Genomic DNA, 17,518 nt, shown 5'->3' with positions numbered 1-17,518 from the left:
CCTGGGAAATCCAATGGACAGAGGAGCCTGGCGAGCTGCAGTCCTCGGGGCCGCGAAGAGTTGGACACAACTGAGCAACTAACACGGTGGTATAGATACAAGTAGGAATTGATATGAGATATACTCCAGATAGAAGTAGGTTAAGGGCATCCCCCAGCTGCTGTGATTCCACACTGTGCGAGTGAAGCCCGCCTGCACAATAAGTCTAGGATGCTAATAGAAAAAACGTGCACGTGTTGAGGTCTGAGGAAGGCATTCCGGCTTGTACCTGAGTTAGCTTGAATTTTATGCTAGCTATCAATAATGCAGTCTGTTTGTGACCTCTCAAAAATACATTGTACATCTGCTTTAACATTAAAGAAAGTAGTGCATTGACCAGAAGTGAACTATGTCCATGTTAAAAATAAAGATTAAATGCCTCCTTTCCTGGGACATCAATACTCGTCCTGCTTTAATGATAAGACTCCCTTCCCAGCTGCCAAGGCCATACTGACCGGCTCCTGGCTGATTTGTATTTAAACCTTGAACAAACATATCCCTGACTTGTTTGATGTTCTTTGTTCTAACAAAATATAAAACTATAGCTAAAATCATGCTTTTCCTGAGCAATTTCTCAGAGTTGTTTGAGAGGCTGTCTCCTGAGGCGACAGTCCTCAGTTCAGTTCAGTCGCTCAGTCGTGTCCAACTCTCTGCAACCCCATGAATCTCAGCACACCAGGCCTCCCTGTCCATCACCAATTCCCAGAGTTCACTCAGACTCACGTCCATCAAGTCAGTGGTGCCATCCAGCCATCTCATCCTCTGTTGTCCCCTTCTCCTCCTGCCCCTAATCCCTCCCAACATCAGAGTCTTTTCCAATGAGTCAACTATTCACATCAGGTGGCCAAAGTACTGGAGTTTCAGCTTTAACATCATTCCTTCTGAAGAACACCCAGGGCTGATCTCCTTCAGAATGGGCTGGTTGGATCTCCTTGCAGTCCAAGGGACTCTCAAGAGTCTTCTCCAACACCACACTTCAAAAGCATCAATTCTTCAGCGCTCAGCTTTCTTCACAGTCCAACTCTCACATCCATACATGATTACTGGAAAAACCATAGCCTTGACTAGACAGACCTTTGTTGGCAAAGTAATGCCTCTGCTTTTCAATATGCTATCTAGGTTGGTCATAACTTTTCTTCCAAGGAGTAAGCATCTTTTAATTTCATGGCTACAGTCACCATCTGCAGTGATTTTGGAGACCAAAAATATAAAGTCTGACACTGTTTCCACTGTTTCCCATCTATTTCCCATGAAGTGATGGGACCAGATGCCATGATCTTCGTTTTCTGAATGTTGAGCTTTAAGCCAACTTTTTCACTCTCCTCTTTCACTTTCATCAAGAGGCTTTTTAGTTCCTCTTCAATTTCTGCCATAAGGGTAGTGTCATCTGCATATCTGAGGTTATTGATATTTCTCCCGGCAATCCTGATTTCAGCCTGTGCTTCTTCAAGACCAGCATTTCTCATGATATACTCTGCATAGAAGTTAAATAAGCAGGGTGACAATATACAGCCTTGACATACTCCTTTTCCTATTTGGAACCAGTCTGTTGTTTCATGTCCAGTTCTAAATGTTGCTTCTTGACCTGCATATAGGTTTCTCAAGAGGCAGGTCAGGTGGTCTGGTATTCCCATCTCTTTCAGAATTTTCCACAGTGTATTGTGATCCACACAGTCAAAGGCTTTGGTATAGTCAATAAAGGAGAAATAGACATTTTTCTGGAACTCTCTTGCTTTTCCAATGATCCAGCAGATGTTGGCAATTTGATCTCTGGTTCCTCTGCCTTTTCTAAAACCAGCTTGAACATCTGGAAGTTCACAGTTCATGTATTGCTGAAGCCTGGCTTGGAGAATTTTGAGCATTACTTTAATAGTGTGTGAGATGAGTGCAATTGTGCAGTAGTTTGAGTATTCTTTTGCATTGCCTTTCTTTGGAATTGGAATGAAAACTGACCTTTTCTAGTCCTGTGGCCTCTGCTGAGTTTTTCAAATTTGCTGGCATATTGAGTGCAGCATGCCCTCAGGTTTCCAAATGCAGAGTGGCAGGGACCAATCACCAGAGCAAGATAGCAAGATGGCAGGTGATCTGAGGGCAGTAAGGGCTCTGGGGTCCTCACCTGGAGCCAACTCAGTGGTTCCCATTGGCACCCCTGAGACAGAAATGGGGCTGCTCCACGGAATGGAGCCTGCACCCATAGAGGGAAAGGAAACCTCAGGGCAGGGGGTGGGGGACGCAGCACTGCACTTCCTGGCCAAGAGCCTGCCTACCCAAGAGGCGAAAGTTACGCATCTCATTGCTCATGGTCCATCTCCAGAACCCTCGCAGTAACTGGCACCTAGAAGCTACTCAGGGGCTATTTCTAAAGATTTTTTGTTTTTTAATGTGGACCACTTTTCAAGCCTTTATTGAATTTGTTACAATAGTGCTTGTTTTATGTCTTGGTTTTTTGGCCACAAGGCCTGTGGGATCTTAAATCCCCAACCAGGAATCGAACCCACACCCCTTTTCATTGGAAGGTAAAGTCTTAGCCACTGGACCACCAGGGAAGTCCCTCAGGGGCTGTTGATTTCACTAATGTCACATAAATTTATTGAGAGCCCAGAAAGGGCCAAGCACTGGTCAGATGGTTGGGAAATCAGAAATGAACTAAGGGTACCAAGCCCTGATCCGGAGAACTGTATAGTCACAAAGACCACAAACAGATGAATAGGTCCTGAGTCAGGGTGATGAATACTTGGAAGCTCAGGGAAGCAGGTGAGTGAGGGAGCAGTTAGGGTAAGGATGAGGGAGGTGGCTGCTTAAATAAAATGGCAGGAATCACACACACACAAGTGCTGTGGGTCTAACCTCCCTCCGTGTTCATCAAAACCCACCCTCTCCTCCACCTGATTCAACCTGAGGCAGCAGATGTGAAAACACACACACAGGATCTCTAACAGCTGCCCCTCAGAGCTCCGCAGTGAGCAAACACTCGCTGATAAGAATTCGAAGCAAAGACATCACCAGCTGTGTAAGAGACAAAGGAATTACAGCAAAGGGCGCAACTCCCATGAATTAGAATAAATGTCCTCTAAACTGCGGACTTGATCGAAGGAGCAGAAGAGAATTATCTCCAAAGTGCTTTTTAATACACAATTTTTACTCTTAAAACGGTGGAAGAGACAAGGCAGCCCTGGAATGAGAACTTCCACCTGAGGTCAGTGAAAATCGCTTGCGGTAGAAAAGCTATTACCAAATTTTAAAACACAGTAAGAGAGTTTAATAAGGTGTCCACTTTATAAAATAAATCTATAAAAATCAATAGCTTTTGTTTTACACCGATAATAACCTGGCAAAAAATGTAATGGGAGGAAAATTCCATACACAATCATAACAATAAATATGAAATACCCAGGCGATTCTCTTGAGGTGTGTTGAAGTCCTAGACAGAACGTTTTAAAATTTATTTGTGGAGGAGAAGACATATCACATTCCTTAAAGGGAGCAGCTGATGCGTACTGAATTTTCGGTGCTGTGCACTTGTGTTCATTTGTTCTGACGTCTGTGTTCCCCACAATGCTGTAAACACAATGATGTCAGAGACTCCATGTCACTGCCTGCTGTGTTCTAGTACATGGACATGGATCATAGCAGGTGCTCAATAAATACTAGCTGGGTTAATGAGTAGACACAGAGATGACCGCAAATCCACATTGTTTTAAAGGAACCTCTAGAGAATCCAATATTGAGCCCTGGAGTCCAAAAGAAAGACTTCAAACGACAGTGGTTCTTAGACAATTAGGAATTTATTTTTCCAAACATGGTATTATTCCCAGAACCTTGACCAAGGGTGTAAATATTAACCTCTTAGGTAGCATTTTTGGCCTTGGGTAAAAGTGGCAAAGGGTGCGTCCCCACAAAAATGACCGTTCTTATGATCCCGTGAAGTGACAAAGCCCAGAAGTCACCCTCTGATTCCTTAGCAGTGCTGGGGGCCAATGAGGCTCTTTAGAATGTTCTAGAGACTTCATTGGAGAACAGGAAATGCCTTCAGGAATTCCAAGGTTGATTATGCTAATAGAAACAGAAAGAAACCTTTGTTATTTGAAACCTAACCTAATAAAGGTGGATGGTGACTGCAGCCATGAAATTAAATGACTTGCTCCTTAGAAGAGAAGCAGTGACCAACCTAGACAGCATATTAAAAACCAGAGACATTACTTTGCCTACGAAGGTCTGTATTGTCAAAGCTATGATTTTTCCAGGAGTCATGTACAGATGCGAGATGAAATGATAGTTGCACAGTCTTGCCTGACTCTTTGTGGTCCCGTGAACTGTAGCCTGCCTGGCTCCTCTGTCCATGGAATTCTCCAGGCAAGAATACTGGAGTGGGTTGCCATTTCCTTTTCCAGGGGATCTTCCCCATTCGGGAATTGAATCTGGGTCTCCTGCATTGCAGGCAGATTCTTTACCAAGTGAGCCACTAGGAACACACGCTAGGGATACCATACAGATGTGAGATCTGAACAATAAAAAAGGCTGAGCACCAAAGAATTGATGCCTTCAAAGATGTGATGCTGGAGAAGACTCTTGACAGTTCTTTTAACAGCAAGGAGATCAAACCAGTTAGTCCTAAAGGAAACCAACCCTGACTATCACTGGAAGGACTGATGCTAAAGGCAAAACTCCAATACTCTGGCCACTTGGTGCGAAGAGCTGACTCATTGGAAAAGACCCAGAAAAGCTGGGGAAGATTGAAGGCCAAAGGAAAAGGGGGAGACAGAGGATGAGAGGGTTGGAAGGCATCATGGACTCAATGGACATGAGTTTGAGCAAACCCCAAGAGATAGTGAAGGACAGGGTAACCTGGTGTGTGGCAGTCCATGGGGCCGCAAACAGTCAGACACAACTGAGAGACTGAGCAACAACCTGACAACCGCAATCTGCCTACAGGGTGGGGATCAAGGTCATAACCCACATAGCAGTGGGGCTAAGTCTCTCTACCACCTTCTTCTTGAAGATACTGGTGAGGGAGGCGATAGGAGGACCACTTGGAGCATATGCCCCAGTGCTTAGGAGAGGACCCTCATCAGTCTTCAGAGAAAAGCTCAGAACCTCGCCTGGGGGTAAAAAACAGAGAGCATGACCATTCTGCCCATTAAAAGAGAGAAACAGTTTGGAGTTTGCTGTGATTAGTTGGGGAGAGCAGCTGAGCTGAGGAGAGAGGAGAGAGTGAGCAGGTGGGAAGACATGTGAGCCCAGGTTGGTAAGAATAGTCAGGAACTAGGAACTTCCCTAGTGGCTCAGACGGTAAAGAATCTGCCTGTAATGCAAGAGACAAGGGTTTGACCCCTGGGTCAGAAAGATCACCTGGAGAAGGGAATACCCACTCCAATATTCTTTGCCTAGAGAATCCCATGGACTGAGGAGCCCGGCGGACCCCAGTCCATGGAGACAGGCCTGAACTACTAACTTAGGAACCAGAATTCTTAGGGCTCACTTTAGCCAGGCATAGAGACAGATGGTTCTGGAAGTGAAGGAGAGGAGCTGAGCCCCACACCTGGATCTACACAAAGGATAGGAAGTGGTTGTGGGAGGGAAGAGAGTCCAGGGAGGATTCAGTTCTGCCAAAGGTCAAGCATGATGTGCAGAAACGAAAGGGAGCCTTCGAACAAAGAATTGAGAGAATAACGGGATTACTTGGTGAAACTTACAAGGAGGTTCCAAGAAAGCTCATCTGATCCAAAGCCACCAACAACAGGTCTGTCCACCGTGCAGAAAGTGATGGACATTTCTCCTCCTCTGCAGAACAGACAGGCTGCCGATCTCAAGCCTGGCAGGAGCTTTGCAAGAGCCTGATGTATTTCCAACCTGGAACTTGTCCATGAATTACTGAGAGACTGGCGGGAGTGGAAATACCGCAGATGGGGACTGATGAGAAGAACTGGGGATGTCTGGACTAAAAAGAGAAGGTCTGGGAGGATGAGATAATCATCTCTAAAACCAGGACGGGGATGTGCTTATCAGTTGTTATGATACGGGAGGGCGAAATTGGAGTCAGAAGACAGATGGGGCAGGAAGAAATAATTTGGCCCAATATGAGTGGGATGTCTCTGCTATTTTCGAAGCCTGGATATGAGAGTGACTCTCTGCGCACATAGCAGAGAAAACAGAGGCGGTAAGAACCTGCCCTGCCATACTTTGTGGGTAATCAGGGTACAGTGTCCAAACTGAAGTGGGGAGAGGCACTTGTATGTGCTAACTGGCATGAGACTCCCTTACTCCAACTCCCCAGGCATTCCAGCGTGGACACCCTCCCCAGAGCCCCCCATGGGAAAAGAAGCTCCTCGCAGAGCAGGAGACGACTCCCTGCAGCAGTGGTCACCAGACATTTGGGGATTATTTCTAGAGTAAGAACAGATGCTGTTGAGTGAACATGGGGACAGGCAAAGACCCATACCAAGGTCTCACAAAGACCCTTCTCAAGTGGCTCCTGCTGAGGGCTGAGGCTGGCAGATGTCTCCCTTCCTGAGTCATGGGCCTAATGGCAGAGAACTGGGAAGACAGGGGTTGCTCCCCTGCACAGAGTAACTGCTTATGGTCTCCGGTGTTCCCAAGGAAGCCGGAGTGATCCACATGGGGGTCTCCTCACACTGGACTGACTGGGCTCTGGGAAGATCTTTCCTCAGCCAAGTACCTCAAGGCCATTCTGAAGTGGCTTCAGAATCTTGACCTCAGACCATGTCAGGCAGTTACAAAGACAGCACTGGTACCTTCCGCCAGGTGGGGAGACTGGACAAAGCCTAGTCCCATCACCCCTAGTAACCATTCAGGAACTACCGTGAGACCAGAAGCAAGATACCTGGAGACTTGAATTTCAGGGGGCAGTTTTCATAATCATGGTCAATATAGCACCCTCAACCTAGGCCTGAAGGAGAAGTTAGACTCTGGAGCAGAGATCCCAAGCATCGCTGAAGACTCCCTCTTAAAAAGTCATTTGCTTTAATCTTTTTGTGTTGCTAACACCCTTGGTCTTACTTCATGCATCCCCCGACCCACCTACCCTCTGCCTGGAAAACTGGGTTATATAACATTTGAGCTTCGTAAAGGTCTCTAAACTGAATGCTCCAGGGTAAATCCAGGCTCTCAAACGATCCAAGACAAAGAAGAACTGAAGAGCTAAATAGAATGTGGAAGTTCCAAAGAGCAGATTGAGTAACAATATTTAGAACACTGCCATATACGATTTTCTGGATCCTTAGATACAATTGCACAGGGAAAATGGGGTTTATGTAGCTAAGCCTTGCTTAGATGGGTATAAAAAAAAGTATTGACTTAAAATTTATTGCCTTGTGGTAAGAAAAATGCTACAGCGAGAGTGTCTCATCAATGCAAAGCTGACCCGAAGCTCCTTCACAGGATCAGGTTCAAAAGAGTCCAAAAGAAGGATGTGAACCATGTCATTTGCTCTTATTGCTCCAACCATTATACTTAAAGTGACATGTTTATTTCTTTGTTAGTAAAAATTAGAAACTAACGTTCTCTCGAGCACAAAACAGCTGAGTCGAGAGACGGCTTGATTAAGCAAGTAAACACTTCACAGAAGCACTCTACCATTTGGCTAAAAAGACAGTCACTGCTCGGGAGGCCGCTGGGACTGTCATAGCGAAAAGCACCATGTCACCAAGACGGAGTGTGTCAGAGGAGAGTAGACTGGGTTCCATAGTCAAATCTGTCATCTCAGAGCAGGCTAGCTTCCTCTCTTAACACAGACAGTAACTGAATATGAACGGCTCTGATGCTGTGTTCTCAATCTATGGTTCAAATCATCTTTGTTTTCTCCAAGCCCAGCTACTCTGGGAAGAAGGCAGGAGTTTTTTGAGAACAGCCTTGTGCTTGCAAAAAAAAAAAAAAAATCTAAAGAAAACAAAATTTTGCAAGGGACAAACCAACTCTAAATAACTTAAGTGGAAGAAGAAAATGAACAGCTCCCAACCCATGGGACAGAGTGAGGCTGGCGATAGGTCTTGCTGCTTTCGAGTTCTCTCCCCCTCTCTTTTCTCTCTGTCCCTCTCTCACACACATACTGTTTCTCTCTGCAAGTTGTCCTTATTCCCTTATTCCCAGGCCCAGGAAGTCTATTATACAGCTCAGAGCATCTGTCTCCTGTAAGCCTAACAGCCTTACGCTTCCTAATCAGACAAGGCAATGACTTCTCCCCACTTACAGCATTTTACATCACAGGGAAAGACTCTAGGTGGACAACTGAGGTCACAAACCCATCGATGGACTCATCACTGAGGCCAGGAGCTTGGATGCTCTGATTGCAGCCCCTAGTAGAACCACACGGCTGGAGTGGGAGGAAGGGAAGACTCTAGAGGTGGGGGTGATCTACCTCGGAGACAGAACATCATCTACAGGGCACTGGCAAATTATTCTTCAGCCTTTCTGTGCAGACACGAAGGGCAAAGGAAAGGTGACAATTCACTGGCCAGCTGGGAGGTCCAAGATGGTGGCCACTAAGCCACATGTGGCTATTAACCCTTGAAATGTGCATGGGGTGTGCTGTGACTATAAAATACACACTGATTTCCAAGACACAGTAGGAAATGAGTGAAAAAATCTCATTAATAATGGTTTCTATTGATTGCATATTGCAATGATAATCTTTCAGCTGCTGCTGCTGCTGTTGCTAAGTCACTTCAGTCGTGTCCGACTCTGTGTGACCCCATAGATGGCAGCCCACCAGGCTCTCTCATCCCTGGGATTCTCCAGGCAAGAACACTGCAGTGGGTTGCCATTTCCTTCTCCAATGCGTGAAAATGAAGTTGCTCAGTCATGTCTGACTCTTAGCGACCCCATGGACTGTAGCCCACTAGGCTCCTCCATCCATGGGATTTTCCAGGCAAGAGTACTGGAGTGGGGTGCCATTGCCTTCTCTGAATCTTTCAGCTATACTAGGTTAAATAAAATATATTGTTGAAATTAATTTTACCTGCTTCAAGTGTTACTTTTTTAATGTGGAAGTTAAAAAATTCTGAATTACATGTTCAGCTCATATTCTATTTCCACTAGACGTGGCTCCTCTAAGATTGAGGATCTTGCCTTGACCACCTGAGACCAGAATGTCTAGTAAGTGCTAGGTGTACAGAGGGAGAGGGTAGGATGGACTTGACTTTCTTTCTACACAAGTTTGTCAGTAGGATGTTTGGTTCAGTGACATGATTTTTTTTTTAGCTCTAGCCAGAGTCCCTGCTTGGTATCCCCAAGTCATGCCCTTAAAAGAATCATATTAGGGCTTCTCTGGTGGTTTAGTGGTTAAGAATCTGCCTTGTAATGCAAAGGACACAGGTTTGATCCCTGGTGCCAGAGGCTCCCACGTGCCACAGAGCAGCTAAGCCCGTGCACCAGAACTGCTGAACACGTGCGTCTAGAGCCGGGTGCTCCCCAACAGGAGAAGCCACCACAACGAGAAGCCCACGCATTGCAACAAAGAGTAGGCCCCGCTGGCAGCAACGAAGGCCCACCACATCTAAAATATACATAAATAGATGAGGGAACTGTATCAAAGATCAGCATCTGTTTCCGGGGTGGGGGAGGCAGCGAGTGACAACTGACACACATAGCTGTGACTCTTCGGGTTTCCCAAATCCATAAGTAAGTCCATCAGCCAGCAAGCCTTCCCTTCCATCTCATAACTCAGGTTGAGCAGGCTGAAGGGTGATTTGGGGTAAAATGTGCTCTTTTCCAATGTCATGGTGTCACAAAGATTTCAGATTGTGGATGCAGCCACGGCAGACGTGATGTATGGGCCATCTCATGAAACCAAACAGATTTTCTGTTGGATGCCAGCATGTTTCCTATGTGTGACCCATTTATTTTTTTTTCTTTTCTTAGGAAGCCCATGGAGGATGCCGAGGGGAACGAAAGTCTGGGTTGGAAGACTCATTGTCTGGCACTGAGAAAGCTTCAGCTTTACAACTCTAGATGATGCGACCTCGCCTCCTGCCGTATACAGAACGCATACAAGACTTTGCATGCATTACCAAGCTTCCCTCTCAGCATCCCAGGAGAGGAGGAAGGCAGTGCTCTGCCTTCTGCTTGACAGGAGGAGGATGTAGAGATGTCTATTTTAGTCAAAGCCTGCCCCTAAAAGCTTGTGACCTAAAAGAAGCCCTCCAACCTTCTGCCTTCTGGCTTTTGTCTCGGTTACGTAATAAGACATTCAAGGACACTTCAGAAAATGCTCCCAAATGCAAACTGCAGCATGCCCTCCAAAGGGCTGCCCACACCTTGAAAATAAAAGACAAAGCTTGCCGCGGCCTCTGAGACCCCATGGACCCTCACCACAGTCTGGCCCCCAGCTCATCTCCTGCTGCTCTGCAGACTCTGGCCACATGAACCTCGCTGTCTCCCAAAGAGATGGAGCTGGTCCTCCCTCAGGGCCTTGGCCTGGGTGGTGCCCTCTGATCTCTCCTCCTCACCCCCTCACAGTAGACTTCCTGGATCAACTCTTCTAAACCAGGACAAGCCCGTCCCACCTCCAGCTGGGCTCTAATGCATTAACTAGTTCTGTTTTCTCTGGGACGCAGATTTCTAGCCGAGTCACCTTTCATCTGCTTAGCGGTTGATTATCTACCTTAACCTGATAAAACGCAAGCCCCTTGAGGGCAGTGACCCTGTTGGAGATTGTTTTCCCCTGAGTTCCCAGAGTCCCCAGCCTTGCACAATAGGGAAATGAACGAGATTTAATACACATGTGTACACACAGCTGGAGGAGAGCATAGGAATATATCTGTATTTATACCTACACTTATATCTAACCGACTTGATACCTCTATCTCACCGGCTTGATGGACATGAGTTTGGGCAAGCTCCAGGAGTTGGTGATGGACAGGGAAGCTTGGAGTGCTGCAGTCCATGGGGTTGCAAAGAATCAGACACAACTGAGCAACTGAACTGAACTTAACGGAACGGATACCTCTATCTATATATCTATACGTATACATTGGAGAAGGCGATGGCACCCCACTCCAGTACTCTTGCCTGGAAAATCCCATGGACAGAGGAGCCTGGTGGGCTGCAGCCCATGGGGTCGCGAAGAGTCAGACATGACTGAGCGACTTCCCTTTCACTTTTCACTTTCATGCATTGGAGAAGGAAATGACAACCCACTCCAGTGTTCTTGTCTGGAGAATCCCAGGGACGGGGCAGCCTGGTGGGCTGCCGTCTATGGGGTCGCACAGAGTCGGACACGACTGCAGCAACTTAGCAGCAGCAGCAGCAGCAGCAGACCTATATATACTGTGTGCTCAGTCATGTCTGAGTCTTTGAGACCTCATGGACTGTAGCCCACCAGGCTCCTCTGTCCATGGAGTTTTCCAGGCAAGAAATACCGGAGTGGGTTTCCACTCCTCCTCCAGGGGATCTTCCTGACCCAGGCGTCAAGCCGGCACTGCTTGCGTCTCCTGCATCAGCAGGCAGATTCTTCACCACTTGGGCCACTGTGCCTATGCCTGTCTATATGCCTGTGTGTGTACATACATGCGGCCCATATAGATATATGGCACCTGAGAGAATGTGATGTACGTGTTATGAGTTGGATTGTTCGCTCCCCTCCCCCGCCGGCATTCGTATGTTGAAGTCCTAACCCCGGTGGCTCACAATGTGACCTTATTTGGAAAGAGGGTCATTGCAGATGAAATTAGTTAAGAGAAAGTTATACCAGAAGTAGGGTAGACCCTTAATTTGATAGGACTAATGTCCTTACAAAAAAAGGTAATTTTGAGACAGACAGCACACAGGGAGAATGCCACGTGAAATGAAGGCAGAAATTAGGATGATGCTTCTACATGCCAAGGGTTTCCAGCAAACCTCCAGAAACTAGGCAAGAGGCTTCTCTGGCAGCCTCAGAAGTAACCAACCCTGCTGACACCAACTTCTAGCCTCCAGAATTGGCAGACAATAAGTTAGTTCTTTAAGCCATCCAGTTTGTGGTGCTTTGTTATGTCAACCGTAGCAAACTAACACAGTGGTTCAGTGAGACTCAGGTAACAGGTCTGAATGCTTTACTATCATTCATAGGCACATAACAATCCACTTTTTCTCAGCACGGTTGGCAGCTAGAAGTAAAAAATCACCATCATTCCAAAGGAACAGAGTGGCCAGTAGGTTGAAAAGCTGTGATCAGACTCAGTTGCTGAAAATTTTATCCAACCAACTGTTCTATCACGACAAGCCATCATGGTCCTCTCTTTTGCCAGTCCTAGATGGCATCCAGCCTCTGTTTATCAGACTGAATCCCAACTCAGTATGTGAGGGTATCTTAAATATGCTCATAATAGGTGCTCAATAAACCCTAGCTTCCTTCTTCCCTCTCCCTACCCAACATTGTCAGTCTTCAGGAAAACATGCATTTTGAAACAAGATAGCCCTAAACCCCATCAAAATGACAAAAATTTAAATAGGCAGGACAGTTGTTGGCCAGAATGAGAAGCAACTGGGACTCTCACTTATCACTGATGGAATGTAACTTAGCACATGGTGGGAGCATAGTCTTTGGAAATCTGTTTGGAAGTATCTACTGTAATTGAACACACACCAGCTCCACGCCACACCCACTCTTCCATCGAGTATGCAAGCAACTGATTTTGTGTATATATATATATATATATACACAAAAAGATATGTTCAAATATATTCATAGTAATATTATTCATAATAACACCACATCAGAAACAATCCAAGTATCCATCAATGCTAGAATGGATAAATGAACTGAGGTGTGCTCACAGAATGAAATTCTGCATGATCGCCAATACAGATGAAGGACAGCTGTGTGGGACTATATCGATGAAGCTTACAAATATAATAGAAGAGGAAATGAATCAGACACAACTGTTTATGTAAATTCTAAAAGAGGCCAATCAAATCTATGGTGACCGAGTGAGAACAGTGGCTCTTTCTGGAAGGTAAATGCCTGAAAGGAGATGCTGAGGGGTCATGGGTGCTGGCGCTGTACTTAGCTGTCTACTGGCTGCACTGGTGGGATCAGCTTGTAAAAATTTATCAGGCTACAACCTCATGATGTGTGCACTTCTCTCTGTCTATATTATTTTCTAAATTAAAGTAGCACAGCGAAGTCGCTCAGTCGTGTCCAACTCTGAGATCCCATGGACTGTAGCCTACCAGGCTCCTCTGTCCGTGGCATTTTCCAGGCAAGAATACTGGAGTGGCTTGCCATTTTCTTCTCCAGGAGATCTTCCCGACCCAGGGATTGAACCCCGGTCTCCCGCACTGTAGGCAGACGCTTTACTGTCTGAGCCACCAGGGAAGTCAAAGTAATACCAACTTTAATGAACAAAAGTGAAGGGTCAAACGCAGACATTCAGCCAAGACCAAAACCACCCAGCTGGCCCATAGACTCATGAGCAATAATAAAGTGTCGTTTAAGATAGTAAGGGGAATAATTTGATGCCTGAAATAGTTAACTGATTAAACAACACCCAGGGAAAGGCTTCTGGAGAAGGCAATGGCACCCCAATCCAGCACTTTTGCCTGGAAAATCCCATGGATGGAGGAGCCTGGTAGGCTGCAGTCCATTGGGTAGCTAAGAGTCGGGCATGACTGAGCAACTTCACTTTCGCTTTTCACTTTCATGCATTGGAGAAGGCAATGGCAACCCACGCCAGTATTCTTGCCTGGAGAATCCCAGGGAGAGAGGAGCCTGGTGGGCTGCCGTCAATGGGGTCGCACAGAGTCAGACACGACTGAGGTGACTTAGCAGCAGCAGCAGCAGCAGGGAAAGCTTTCACACAAACTGCGATAAAATTCCCCTTATAATTTACTGCATGACCTGCACACAGTGAGGGTCCCTGCAAAGCAGGCAGGCGTGTTAGCCGTCCAACCCCATTTCTAGCCTCTTCTCCCTTGTTTGCCTCTTCTGTCGACACCGTAAATGCTCTAGCTGATGTCTCAATGTCCTTTGCAGCTACATGTGGCCACGTGACATGATTCAGCCAGTTAGATATAAGCTGGAATCTGCTACTAACCTGTCTCTTCCTCTCTCTTCCTGCTGTGTGTGTGATGCCTAGAGCAGTCACATCATTTCTGAGGTAGAACAAGTCCATTAGGGCATCAAAGGACAGAGTTTGCCAGATTTAGGAAAAAGAAAATGATAATAATTATTACTTATCTAAAAGAAATATAAGATGCCCAGGTGAATTTGAAATTCAGGTAAAAAAAGAATCATTGGAGGGTCCTTGAAAAACTAAACAAAGAACTATCATATGACCCAGTAATCCCACTACTGAGAATATATCCTGAGAAACCATAACTCAAAAGCACACATGTACCCCAAATGCTCACTGCAGAACTCTTTACAATAGCCAAGAATATGGGAGCAACCTACACACCCATCAACAGAGGGATGGATAAAGATGTGGTGTATATATACATTCACTGGAATACTACTTAGCCATAAAAAGGAACAAAATTGAGTCAGTTGAAGTGATGTGGATGAACCCAGAGCCTGTCATACAGAATGAAGTATGTGAGAAAGAGAAAAACCAACATTGTGTATCAAAGCGTATATATGAAATCTAGAAAAATGGTACTGATGAACCTATCTACAGGGAAGGAATGGAGATGCAGACACAGAGAATGGACACTGCAGGGCAAGGAGAGGGTGGGATGAATTGAGAAAGTACCATTAACACATAGACACGTGTGCTAAGTCACTTCAGTCGTTTCTGATTCTTCATGACCCTGTAGACTGTAGCCTGCCAGACCCCTCTGTCCATGGGATTCTCCAGGCAAGAATACTGGAGTGGGTTGCCATGCCCTCCTCCAGGGGGTCTTCCTGACCCAGGGAATGAACCCACGTCTCTCATGCTTCCTGCATTGGCAGGTGGGTTCTTTACCACTAGTGCGACCTTGGAAGTCCCACACATATACATAACCATATGTAAAACAGATAGGTATTGGGAAACTGCTGTATGACACAAAAAATTCAACTCAGTGCTTTGTGATGGAGGCATGGGGAGTGGGAAGGAGGAAAAAAATCATTTTTTTAATATAAGCATCTCCCAAACATATCTCCATTCCAGACTCTATTACTGAGCCACACACCAGCCCAGGGGCATCTGTACACAGACTTCCTGTATATGACTGAAACCCCAATTTGCTTATACTTCTGAGGTCAAGAGGGTTTCCTCTCACTCCTAGCCACATGCCATCCTAGTTGATATTTTCAAACCGACAGACAAATGACTATGCAGGTCCATCAGGCTTGATTGGTACCTCTTTCCTTTTTTTTAATTAATTTCCATTGGAGTATAGTTGCTTTACAATATTGTGTTAGTGTTACTGCAAAGCAAAGTGAATCACTTATACATAAATATGCATCCCCTCTCTTCTGGACTTCCTTCCCGTCCAGCTCACCACAGAGCATGCAGTAGAGTTCTCTGTGCCATACAGGAGGTTCCCCTTAAGCATTTCACAGTATCATTAGTGTATACGTGTCCATCCCCACCTCCCAATTCCTCCCTCTCTTCACCTTCCTCCTGGTATCCATATATTTGCTCTCTACATCTGTGTCTCTGTTTCAGCTTTGCAAATAGAATCATCTGTACCATTTTTCTAGATTCCACGTATATGTGTTCATCTCTTTCTGATCAAAAAATGGACAGAAGACCTAAGTAGACCTTTCTCCCTTTCAATACTACATAAATATTGTTCCAGCACCTTCTTCCTACCAGTGGTACAAGTGGGAAATCTGACAACGTTAACGCATATATATGGAATCTAGAAAGATGATACTGATGATCCTATTTGCAGGGCAGCAAAGGAGACGCAGACATAGAGAACAGGCTCTGGGCCACAGTAGGGGAGAAGAGTGTGGGGTGATCTGAGGGAGCAGCATTGAAACATACACATTACCAAATGTGAAATAGACAGCCAGTGGGAATTCTCTGTGTGACACAGAGAACCCAAAGTCCCTGCTTTGTGACAACCTAGAGGAATGGGATGGGGAGGGAGGTGGGAAGGAGGCTCAAGAGGATGCGGACGTATGTACACCTATGGCTGATTCATGTTGATGTATGGCAGAAACCATCACAAAAACGTAAGGCAGTTATCCAAATTAAAATTTGAAAAAGAAAAATCTTACAGCATCCCATTTTCTTCTATTCTTGTAAATAGCAAGTCTTTCTTCCCTGGAGGTTCAACGGTAAAGAATCCGCCTGCAATGCAGGAGCCTCAGGAGACCCAGGTTCAGTCCCTGAGTCAGGAAGAGCCCCTGGAAGAGGGCTTGGCAACCCACTCCAGTATTCCTGCCTGGAGAATCCCATGGGCAGAGGAGCCTGGTGGGCTACAGTTCATAGTGTCTCCCAGAGTCCTAAACGACTGAAGTGACTTAGCACGCACAGCACGCAGGCCTTTCTCTTTGGAAGCTTCTAAAATTTTCTCTAGCCCCTGAAGGGCAGCGATATTTCCATCCCAGGCCTATGGGTATCTCATTTCATGAGCCTTCACCGGAACTCAGTCGACTGTTTTCGTTTGCACTTGAGCCTGCTCTAGCTGGGGGAACTCGGCGTGATTATGGCTGATGACTCCCCTGTGCTCTAGCTGGGGGAACTCGCGTGTCTATAGTTGGTGACTCCCCTGTGCTCTAGCTGGGGGAACTCGCGTGTCTATAGTTGGTGACTCCCCTGTGCTCTAGCTGGGGGAACTCGCGTGTCTATAGTTGGTGACTCCCCTGTGCTCTAGCTGGGGGAACTCGCGTGTCTATAGTTGGTGACTCCCCTGTGCTCTAGCTGGGGGAACTCGCGTGTCTATAGTTGGTGACTCCCCTGTGCTCTAGCTGGGGGAACTCGCGTGTTCATAGTTGGTGACTCCCCTGTGCTGTTACTCTGTCGTTTGTGTGTTAGCTTTCATGGCTCTGGCAGGCAAGCTTCTTACTTTGTTTCCCCTTATGACCGTTATCTGTTACTTTCCCCTTTATGATTTTTAGCTCTGTATATGTTGTCCTTGGTTTTGAGCTCTATCTTCCACTTCATCTTTCAGATCACTAATTTGTGTCTAAGTGGAGGATGTTATCCCTTTAAAGATACGTACTTTTTAAAAAAAAATTCAAAAATAATTCTTGGGTTCCAGTATGTGCTGTAATTGAATCTCTTAAGTGCCTTTCTGGTTTGTAGTCGAGATGCCTTCTGCAGGAGGGCCATTTCTGAGCAAGCTGACTGTTCCTTCTTCCTCCCCGAGGGATTGCTAATATGCCTTGCTTTTTCCCCTTGCCTACTTGCAGCTCCCTTTATCCTTGGAGCCATGCCCAGCTGCTGGGGGGCCGCAGTGGCAGTTACCCACGGATGGCAGGGCACAGCAGACCCTGCTCCTAGGGCCCATGAGAGAGCGGGAGATGCTTGGGTCCCTGCCTGCAGCTGGGGGGTAGCACCTCGTTCCTCCTCTGCAAGGCTGATGCTCTCTTGTTCTCAGAGGTAGG

The sequence above is a fragment of the Capra hircus genome, chromosome 3, assembly GCF_001704415.2.
Source record: "Capra hircus breed San Clemente chromosome 3, ASM170441v1, whole genome shotgun sequence".
In the NCBI taxonomy this organism is placed as follows: domain Eukaryota; kingdom Metazoa; phylum Chordata; class Mammalia; order Artiodactyla; family Bovidae; genus Capra; species Capra hircus.
This window is presented reverse-complemented; position numbering follows the sequence as displayed.